The sequence below is a fragment of the Cnephaeus nilssonii genome (genome assembly GCF_951640355.1).
Source record: "Cnephaeus nilssonii genome assembly, chromosome: 1".
Classification (NCBI taxonomy): domain Eukaryota; kingdom Metazoa; phylum Chordata; class Mammalia; order Chiroptera; family Vespertilionidae; genus Cnephaeus; species Cnephaeus nilssonii.
In genome coordinates, this window is record NC_137072.1 from 93,352,241 (window position 1) to 93,363,564 (window position 11,324).

The 11,324-nt window shown below is 41.7% G+C and overlaps 1 long non-coding RNA gene across 1 annotated transcript; it reads right to left on the reverse strand.

The window, feature by feature from the left end:
• Window positions 1–3,970: 3,970 nt before the first annotated feature.
• LOC307100214 lies at window positions 3,971–10,191 on the reverse strand. Its single transcript, XR_013813590.1, has 3 exons — window positions 9,917–10,191; window positions 5,583–5,774; window positions 3,971–4,257 (listed from the first exon to the last, which is right to left on the reverse strand). It is a non-coding gene; the product is annotated as an uncharacterized lncRNA (long non-coding RNA).
• Window positions 10,192–11,324: the final 1,133 nt, after the last annotated feature.

Genomic DNA, 11,324 nt, shown 5'->3' on the forward strand with positions numbered 1-11,324 from the left:
AGGCCGGGGTAACCCAACAGCAAAATGTCTTAATAAGAGAACTCTAAATTCGTAACGAATACATTCTCAAAGATTTATAAGATTCAGCCCGGCCAGTGTGTCTCAGTGGTTGAGTGTCAACCTATGAACCAGAAAGTTATGATTCGATTACCAGTCAGGGCACATGCCAGGTTGTAGGCTCAATCCCCAGTAAGGGAAATGCAGCCAATCAATGATTCTCTCTAATCATTGTTGTTTCTATCTCTCGCTCCCTCTCCTTTCCTGCCTGAAATCAATAAAAATATATTTTTAAAGAAGATTTATAAGGATCAGATGGTGCAGAGGTTGAGGTAAAGAGAGCATGCAATAATTAATAAATAAAGGAATCTTGAAATCTGGGTATTAATCCACCTGCATACACCTGTGTGTAGTGGGGTACAGAGGCCCAGGGTGACTTGGAGAAGGTACAGTATTTACACAGGAAACTAACTGTATAGGTTAAGTCTTCAGAAAAAAAACACACACAAAACAAAACATGGTTAATCAAGAGACAAATGTAGATCCCAGTGAAGGAAAGGCATGGCTCAGTACTGCCCATGGGGGCTGGTCCGTAGACCTGGGAGTTGGAGGTGACTGCATATAGCAGCAGGGAGGGAAAAAGAGGGGCAGAAACTCAGTTCTGAGAAGGCAAAAGGACACTTCCAAAAATACTTATCTCTTCCTGTGCCTCAAGGACAGAGGGGTTTTTTGTTTTGTTTATGTTTTATTTTATTTTTTCCATCACCATTTATCCCTTCCATGTCCTCTTCCACCTCCACCCACCCAAGGACAGAGGTTTCTTTGACTTCACCACCCCCAAAGACAAAAAAGGCTTCAGCCATAGTTGGTGATTTCAAAAAGGAAATTTAAAATTTCCCAATAGAGTTTGAGCAATAGCACAGCTATGTTGGTATTGTTTGGAAAAAACACATTATGTGATGTGGTAAGTGTGCCAGTATATTATTAGGTTTAAATACGTCTGTTGAATTATCAAGGGGACCAATCCAGTGTTTAGCATATTGTTTCTGTGAGAAAACATGCGCCCCGTTAAAAATGAGCTTGGAGTACAGGCTGTTTTTCAAATGTGGCAGCTTGTATCAAAGTAGCCAGCTCTTTCTATTGCATAACACCTTCAGCAGAGTCTGGCTAGCCACGCAGTGGCAAATTAAGCACTTAATGGTCACTGAACAGCAATGTCCATTTTTATTTTTGTAAAGAAACTAACTGAACAGATACAAGGAAACAACTAAAGGAAGGTAATTTCCACGGTCAGTTCTTTCTTAGATTGGGTCTGAAACACTCTGAACATACGGGTTGGGTTATTTATCGTTAGCAATGAAATGTACTTCAGGGAGAGGCCACGTCAGGTTACATAACAAAATTAAATGTTATTAACAAGGTGTTCCCAATATTGATCAATTCAGACTGATGCTGTACTTGTTGGTCTCCCATTTTCTAACATTTTGTTTGTTCGTTTTTTATTGATTTCAGAGAGGAAGGGAGAGGGAGAGATAACAACATCAATGACGAGAGCGAAGCATCGATTGGCTGCCTACTGCATGCCCCCTACTGGAGATCAAGCCTGCAACCCAGGCATGTGCCCTGACCAGGAATTGAACCAGTGGACCTCCTGGTGCCTGGGACAATGCACAACCACTGAGCCACGCTGGCCAGGCCATTTTCTAAACTTGTTTCAGGTACTAGACAAGGTGACCTGATCTTTGTTATTTCAGGTGAAAATGAATGAACACAAACAGAAATGATGGGCTCTGAGGAATTGTTTGCTGGTATTAACAGGGTTTCAGAGGTGGGTGCGTGTCCTCTCTCTGCATTAGGCCCTGTTCCGTCTTTTGGCTCAGTGGTAACTTGAAAAGCAAGTCAAATACGATTCTGGTCAAGATATGTATTTCCCCAACTAAGCGGCTTTGCATCTTCAAGTTAAAATCTAATAACTTTTCCAATGAAAGACCATCTTCATTTTGAATAATATTACCTGGAAACAGCAGTTTTTTTTTCCCAAATGGGAAAGAATTCCCCGGTTGTTTCTAAGAAGGTCTGAAAAATCTGGGTCCGCTTGGGATTAGGGAGTCCTCTGTGTGAGAGAGGTAGGCCAAGTTGAATTTTTCTTTTTTTTCTTTTTTCAAGGAAAACCAGAAATAAAGGTAGTCCATCTTCAAAATATACTTGAAAAAAATTAGCCTTAAGAGCATGTAATGTAAGGAGTCAGCAAAGTGGTGAGACTTGAGGAGTAGTAGTTATGCAGGATGGTTTCCATGGTTGGTTAGCAATGCTTCTGAACTCAGAAACTATTTGTTTCTCTGACTATGCGGGTCAAGCAGAGGACAGTGTATAGGTAGGTGTGGTGGGGGCAGTGGTGTGTAGCTGTTAATAACATATTCTGAAAGTATTATTGATTTTACATACTTTTAATGATAATGCATAATTTATCTTAAAATTTCAAATAATCTTAAAGCAGGAAGTGAGATTTTTCTATTGATTAAGCAGATGCACTGGTTCAAATGCACCACATGTTGCATGAGGACCATTGGGGTCACTCATTTAGACTACTTTTTGCAAAGAGAGCAGGATTGGCCTTTTAAATAAATTGATCATGATTTTCAATACTTATAATCATTTAAAACAACAATGTCAAAAGAAATGATAAAATAAAAATCTTCCTACCCAACCAATAGTGACTCAATTTTTACTCTAGATTTTCACCCTTGCTTCCAAGTATTCACCTTTATTAGAAGCAAAAGGTACATGGCCAACATCCCAGTGGTTCTTTTCTATAGGAAGGTAAACTCTTTCTGCTTTCAAAGTACAGGCTATGTCTACCACCACACACTTTAACTGAGTTTAAAAAAATATGTTTTTATTGATTTTAGAGAGAGAGGAAGGGAGAGGGATAGAGAGATAGTAACATCAATGAGAGAGAAACATCATCGATCGGCTGCCTCCTGCACAACCTCCACTGGGGACCTCTTGTTTCATGGGTCAGTGCTCAACCACTGAGCCACAACAGCCAGGCGTAACTGTGTTAAAAGGAAAGAGTAGGCCCGGCCAGCGTGGTTCAGTGGTTGAGCATCGACCCATGAATCAGGAGGTCACACTTGGATTCCTGGTCAGGGCATATGCCTAGGTTGTAGGCTTGATCCCCAGGGAAGGGCATGCAGGAGGCACCTGATGATGATTCTCTTTCATCATTGATGTTTCTGTCTCTCTCTCCCTCTCCCTTTCTCTCTCTGAAATCAATAAAAACATAAAAATATTTTTAATAGATTTTTATTGATTTCAGAGAGAAAGGGAGAGGGAGAGAGAGATAGAAACATCAGTGATGAGAGAGAATCATTGATCATCTGCCTCCTGCATGCCCCCAACTGAACCGAACCTGGGACCCCCCAGTCCGCAGGCCCACACTCTATCCGCTGAGCCAAACGGGCCGGGGCATGAAAATATTTTTTAAAAAGAAATAATAAAAGGAAGAGAGTGGTGGAAGTAAGTTCCCAGAATACATAGACCCTCATAAGAAGTGTGAAGCTGGAGCACAGACCCTTTCAAGTACATTGCACAGTCCCGTGATGACTTACCGGAATCCTCCACTCAAAGCCCGCTCTGAATGTAGAGTCAGATGGAGACTGTAAAATTGTTACAAGTGTACTTGCCAGCATCTCTACCCAAGACTTCCACTGAGCCATGCAGTTGGTCTGTTAGATCACCAGACTTTGAGCAGGTATCAGTGATTTCCGCCTCACATGTATGCTCACCAACCTTTTAGGTGTCACTGTCATTACCTCACAAAAAGGCCCAATACTCTGTCAGATGTTCTAGATCAGTGGTTCCCAACCTTCTTCTTTATTGAAATCATCTTATTAACATCAACACATTTTTTACTTTATTTGGGCTTTTAGTATTTATTTATTGAGTGAGAAAACTACATAAGGGCAAAAAAAGTTACTATCAAACTAAAACTGAGAATTAACATAAATTGTTAATATCTACTAGTACAGATAGTTTTTAAAGTAATAGCTATATGTGAATCGTAGTCACTCTTCACGCAAAACTTGAAGATCTGTATTTCTTAAGGCTCTTTTGGTTGCAAATAACAGAAACAAACTCTGGCCAAAATAGATCAGTTTTGCTCTTCAAAGTCCATCCACAGGAGATAGGGTTTGGTCTCATGCACAGTCCCTTGTCATGACACTGGAGTTGAAGCTGGGCATATTTGTCTGCACACTCCTACAACAAGGAATAACTGATGAAGTAAATCATGAAATAGTACATAGTAATGACAGGTTTGAAATTGATTAAAAACAGTTACTAAACCAAAAGACTCTGAGGAAGAGTTGGGACCAAACCTTGGGAAGGGCAGGGTCACCTCAGTAGCAGTTCTTGGCTCCATTTCGGGGCATGGACAGCCCCTTACTCCTGGACTCTCAGTTCAGCAGTTCAGATTCCTTGGACCTAGAAGCTTGTTGACCCAACGTGGGTCATTTGTCCACTCCTAGACCAGCTATGGCCAGGGAGGAGGGACATATAGTCCAGACACAGTTGCTGGGGGGTCACTCTTAGGTATCCATTGGGATCAACAGTTCACATTTCACTTTTCAGAATTTTTCTTCCTCCTTGAACCAAGTTCCTTTGAGAGTTTCTGTGTAGAGACTCAGAGCTATCTTTTTCCGGGAACTCTCTGAAAATTGGCATTCCCAGAGTTTAAGATTCTCTGTCATGATATTTATCCCTCGTGGTCCTATTCTGCCTTGGAAGTAAAAATTAAGGACAGCCCTAGCTGGTTTAGCTCAGTGGATAGAGTGTCGGCCTGCAGACTGAAAGGTCCCGGATTCGATTCCGGTCAAGGGCACATACCTGGGTGGCGGACTTGGACCCCAGTATGGGGCATGCAAGAGGCAGCCGATCAATGATTCTCTCTCATCATTGATGTTTCTATCCATCTCTCTCCCTCTCCCTTCATCTCTGAAATCAATAAAAATATATTTAAAAAATTAAGGACAGAATAATATTTCCTCTTATGATTCCCTCTCCTGAAAATGTGAGGGGGAGAGGGTAATTTAGCAAATGCTCTTCTTTTAACAAAATTACATTCCAGACACACATCAGGAAAGTGGACATATTTGTCTAGCCACAGTTAATCTAAGATTTCTATACAGGAGAGACTTAGTGGGGAAATTTTGGAAGATTCACCCAAGTTATTATTTTTAGAGCAAGTCCAAACACCTCCCTCCCCCATTTTTATGTGTAGTGGATACCATAGGTGCCCTGCCCAGGTTTCCTTTACCTGCTAGTGCACCCATCCCAGCTGCTGAGTGTTGACTACTAATGACTCATAGCTGCTTCCTTCTCCGGACACTGCCCTCAACTGAAGAGTCAGCATACCCAAAAGGTTACTAGTATATCCTCCCATAATAGGGAGATCTTCATTTGAAGACCCAATCAGCAAGGGGTCCCATAAGTAGCATATCAAGGCTGCTGTATGGGATTTTTAAATATCTGTGCAATTACCATTATAGAATATGTACAAGACCAAATGGAGATAATTCATTCACCTGTTTATTTGGCATCCAAATTAGGGAAAAGCAAACACACACACCATAGCATGGTTGGCGTTAACCCACTTCTTCATCCAAGTGACATGGTATCAGTCCTCATAGGTTAGATGTCATCATCATGGAAAAAAGGAGGGAGGTGGGAGAGTTCTATGTTATTTAGTGAAGATTGGCCTTTGAACAAAATGTTAGCTGGAAAAGAGGAGAAACAAGAAACATTCAGACTTAGAGTTTTATCCAACTTCCAACCAATTTGAACTAAGATTCAAAACATACATATGAACTCCTGGCTCAAAGAAAAATTTCTCCAAAAACTGACAAGCCTTTACCAGACAAGGCCGAGGTACAAAAAGACCTAAACTACAGCTATCTATAATTTCATTGTGTACAATCTACAATTCAAACCTTATTACTTTAAGAAGTGGGTTTTCATCTGGGCTTGCAGTATCCCTACCCTCTAATTATGTGCCAAAAGAAACAAGTGTTCATATTCTGGTACATAAAATCACTTTTATAGTATTGCATGCTGTCAGTTATCACTTGAGTAATATCATAAAGCATAATATTACCAGAACTGGGTAGTTTTAAGTAGAAATCCAAGTTTTAAGTATAAATCTTTCTTTCACTAGCTAAATGCACTGACAGACACTGGCCCCTCCCAGGCCCAGGCACACAGTGCTTCCCGGCACGGAACAGTGAGTTCCAGACGTGCCATCACGTTGAACACAGATAGATTTCAACGACTCCAGCATTTTCCTTGTTGACTCTGCACACTTTTGACTGGTGGTGCTCATGCAATTTGGTATTTAGGCTGTTTTCTCTCTTGAACACAAAGACCTCTGTTGTACCTGCTGAGAGCCAATCTTCAGAATAAAAGGGCCCAATGTCCAGGCTCAAAACAGCCACTGCTCCCCAGTCACATGTCCCACTGCCTTGTGAACCGTAGGGGATCCACATTAAGCAGCCAGAGCCGAAGGTATATTATCTGCATGTGGAAGATCATTTTTGGTCTTCACTGAATCTTTGTCCTCATAAAGTCTTTGCAATCTTGTATTGACAGCTAGGCTGTTACCATGGAGAATGGAACAGAGTCAGATTTAGTTGTCCTTTGCCTTAAAGGATCTTGGTTTCCAGAGATCCGTTTGTCTGCGCTATCATGACTACAGATACGAGCATCCCTAATTATTTCTGCTGCTACATTTGCTAGTGAATATGAATAACCACATTGACATGGGAGATCAAAGTCAGGCCTGCAGTCTATGGCAAAGAAAAACTTGGAAATAACACACTATTTTGGTGAAGGGATGGGAGATCAGGCACTCATATACCGTTGGAGAGAGTATAAATTGGTACAAACTCCATGGAAGACAACTCAGCAGTCGGTATCAACACTGCACATTTTTTTTGACCAAACAATTCTACCTCTAGAAATTTATCCTGCAGATATACTCACGGATGTGCAAAATGACATGTGGGTATTAATCAGAGTATTGTTTATAGTAGAAAAGTTTGAAAACGAAGTGTCCATCTACAGGGGACTGGTTAAATAAATATGATATAGCCATCTAGTGGAATACTCTACAGCAGTGGTTCTCAACTTTTTTAATGCCACGACCCTTTAATACAGTTCCTCATGTTGTGGTGACCCCCAACCATAAAATTATTTTCGTTGCTACTTCATAACTGTAATTTTGCTACTGTTATGAATTGTAATGTAAATATCTGTGTTTTCCGGTGGTCTTAGGCTCTACAGCAGCGGTTCTCAACCTGTGGGTCGCGACAGGTTGAGCCTAAGACCATCGGAAAACACAGATATTTACATTACGATTCATAACAGTAGCAAAATTACAGTTATGAAGTAGCAATGAAAATAATTTTATGGTTGGGGGTCACCACAACATGAGGAACTGTATTAAAGGGTCGCGGCATTAGGAAGGTTGAGAACCACTGCTCTACAGCCATCTGAAAGAACAAGGTAGCCCTCTGCGAGCTAATGTAGAGGAGTCTCCAAGAGACATTGCTAAGTGAAGAAAAGCAAAGTGCAGGAAAGAATACAATGTTAGCCCTAACCGGTTTGGCTCAGTGGATAGAGCGTCGGCCTGCGGACTCAAAGGTCCCGGGTTCAATTCCGGTCAGGGGCGTGTACCTTGGTTGTGGGCACATACCCAGTGGGCAGTGTGCAGGAGGCAGCTGATGGATGTTTCTCTCTCATCGATGTTTCTAACTCTCTATTCCCCTCCCTTCCTCTCTGTAAAAAATCAATAATATATATATATTTTTAAAAAGAATACAATGTTATCCGTGTTAAAAACATATTTGTAAAAAAAACAAACATATTTGTGCAGATGATCTATAGGATATATTATCATATAAATAGTCACACTATAGTTTATACATAGACTATCTTTAGGAAAGTGAGTAAAAACGTATCAATTATTGCTTCTGGAAGCTCAGTATCTGGATGCCTGAGTAAGAGAAAAACCTATTTTTTATTGCTTATCTTTTTGCACCCTTTTAAATGTTGTAGGAGGTGTAAATTTTGCTAACTCAATCAATCAATCAATCAATCAATAATGCATAATTTAAAAAATCCATGCCACTGTCTTATAAGAGAACAGATTAGGCTGGGGAAGAAGAGAGCAGCCTTAAGGGACTCACTTTTGCTACTTCTTAGCAGATCGGATGAAAGAGATGATGGAGAAAGTTTATTTGCTTAACAAACACTTATGTCGTCCTTCTCTGCACCAGGCCCCGTTGTGAGCACTTCATAAATATTTAATTCAATCCTCATAACAACCCTATGAAGTAGATGCTCTGCAGATGAGAAAACTAAGCACAGAGAGATGGAGTGCCTTGCCCAAGGCCGCACGGAAAGAGAGTGGTGAGACAGGATTTGAACCCTAGTGGCGTGGCTCTAGAGTTTATGCTCTTTACGGTGCTGTGCTGTGCACCATGATGTCATGATGTCAAAACTGTGTCATGTCACGAACGTGAAAACTGTAGCCTTGGTCATCTTTACTATAGTCAACCAAAATAGTTACATTGTGGGTGCTCTCCCTCCCGGCGGGGGGGCGGGGGGGCACGCCTGCACCTTCCCGGCCCACTCCTCTTCCCTCCAGGCACGGAAGCTCCAAGGGCCCCTTCTTTTGCTTCTGTACCTTGTTTCCTGAGCCCGTTTCTTCTACCGCTCACTTTTTCTACCTCTGTGACTTTCGAAGTAAACTTTTACTTATAGTTTGAAAAAACAAACAAACAAAAAATCATATCCTGAAATTAATTCTGAACTCCACCCACTCCCCTTTTATGTTTTCTGGGCCTTCAATGATATATGCAGAGGACATTCCTTCCCAATTTTTAAGGTGGCAGGACTTGAGTCAATTCCCAGAATTCTTTTGGTGTTTTCACTATAAAATCCCGAACTCAGCCTTGTGCTGATGAACGTCTCACCAAAGTACACGGGAAGGAAGGAGAGGCAGCTTTGCCAAATGATTTGATAAGGGAGAAAGAAGTAACGTACTCAAAAGAAAAAGGAGAAACTCAATCTTTGTCTTGTTAAATTGGGTCAAATAGAACTTCCAAACCAACTCATCAAATCAATGCTCCAAGTAAAACAGAGATCACTTATTCTGTGCAAAATACTATTTTAACATCTGTGAATGTGAGAAAGATAATAAGTATTTACTATAGACAATTCAAAGTCTTGTCTTATACTTGATTCAGCAAGTAGCTCAGATACTTATCTGCTCCGTACACCAGAAGGGTCCTCATGTATAACACTGGCTAAAGTGGTTGTCTACAGTTTTACACATACCCATTATCTCTAATTTTCAAGGAAGTTCTCTGAGGACATCATCTGTTGTAGGCAAAATTGTTAAGATGGCCTCGGAAGATGTCTTGGCCTTGCTCCCTGGAACCTGTGAATATAGTGAGACTTCCCTCTGGTGATTATATTATGTGATATGACACAGTGGATCCTAAGAAAAGGAGATGATCTGAGTGGGCCTGATCTAAATGCCCGAGCCCTGAAAAGCAGCCCCGAGATGGCTGAGACCAGAAGTCAGACCCTCCGAGTGGGAGAGGACTTGGTGTGTGGATCCTGCTTTGAGGCTGGAGGGAACACTGGAGAAGGAATGTGGGCAGCCTTCGGTCGCTGAGAGGCCCCCAGATGACAGCCAGCAAGGAACACCTGCAAGGAACGGAATTCTGCTAAGAACAGGAATAAGCTAAGAAGAGGACCCAGAGCTCCAGGCAAGAGCGCACTGACCTGTACCTTGATTTCAGCCTTGTGCGACTTTGGAGCAAAGGACCCAGTTATGCCATCTGGGACTTCTTACCTCCAGATCCACGAGATAATAAATGGGCGCTGTTCCCGTCTCCAGATGTGTTATGCAGCAGTAGAAAGCGAATACAGCCTTAACAGCCCCCTTTTACAGAAGAGAAAACTGACGCTCAAAGAAGTTAATTGGTGAAAGCGATCTGGTGAAGGCTGTGTGGGCAGGATTTGACTTAGACCTGACTTCAGAGCCTGAAAGTTCACCTTGCTCCCTCTCTGCCACACCACTTACGGCCCCGGGAACGGTTGGCCCTGCCTACGCCGCTGCTAAGTGATGTGTTAACCAACCAGGAGCCACTGGAGAAAAGGAATAAAGCTCTGTCTGACTAAGGAAAGGATGACTCAGATTCTTACTTATTTTTAGAAACCAATATGAAACTATTGGCTGAGCAGTAGCTCAGGTTTCTGCGGTGATCTTGATCCATGGGAGTGGCTCCTTCTATCTGCTCTGTTGAGATGTATCCGTTGATCTTTTTTGGCTACAAAGTGACTGATTTCCAAACTGGTGAAGCTGAGTGGATTTAGACAGATTAGCATCCTGACAGCAAGAGGCAGTGAGGGAAAGAAAAAACAAATCCTGTGATGCTGGTTAACATACTGAAACACACACACACAAATGCGCGCAATAAAACCCCTCTCTCCAAGGCCTAGCTTTGTAAATATTAGCTTTATACTAGTGAAGACATCGTTTAAAAAGGAGTTTTGAAGAGCAGTTACCACCAGGATCTGGCCCTAGCTCCCTGTGACTCTTCCTTCCTCTTTCTGGTTTACTCCACTCCAACCACAGGGCCCTGGGCATTCCTTTGAATATGCCAAGTCCTACGCTGCCTCGGGGCCATTGCTCATCTGCTCTGCCTTGGCCTGGAACATTCTTCCTCTAGTTCCTGCTCTTAATTCACTCAGATCACTGCTCAGGTGGCACCTTACTGGAGTGCCTTTCCCTGGCCATCTTTTTTGAAGCAGCTGTGCTCCTTGCTTTAATAGTCATAGCACTCTGACCATCTTACACTTAAAAATCTATTTATTTGTTCATTTGTTAAGCTCTGTCTCCCACCTGAGAATGTGAGTTCTAGGAGGGCTCTTAGGCTTCGTTTGTTTTATTCTTTGCTGTATCCCAAATGTCCAGAGCAATTCCTGTCACATAGCAAGAATTCAATCAAATATTTGATGAATGAATTAATGAATCGGGGACAAAAGCATTGTATCTGTTTAAATAGTTTGCCACTCCTGAGGTATCCCTGCATCAAATTTTTCCTCTTCTTTTAAAAAAAATAGCATGTGCTATCCTGTTCATTATGGAAAGGCTACTTGATTGGATGGTTGTAAAAAGTCCAGAATGAAAAATATTTCAAACTAGAGACAATGTAATAGAAAAATGCAGTCTTTCCTTGCCTTTCCAGAGTCATGTG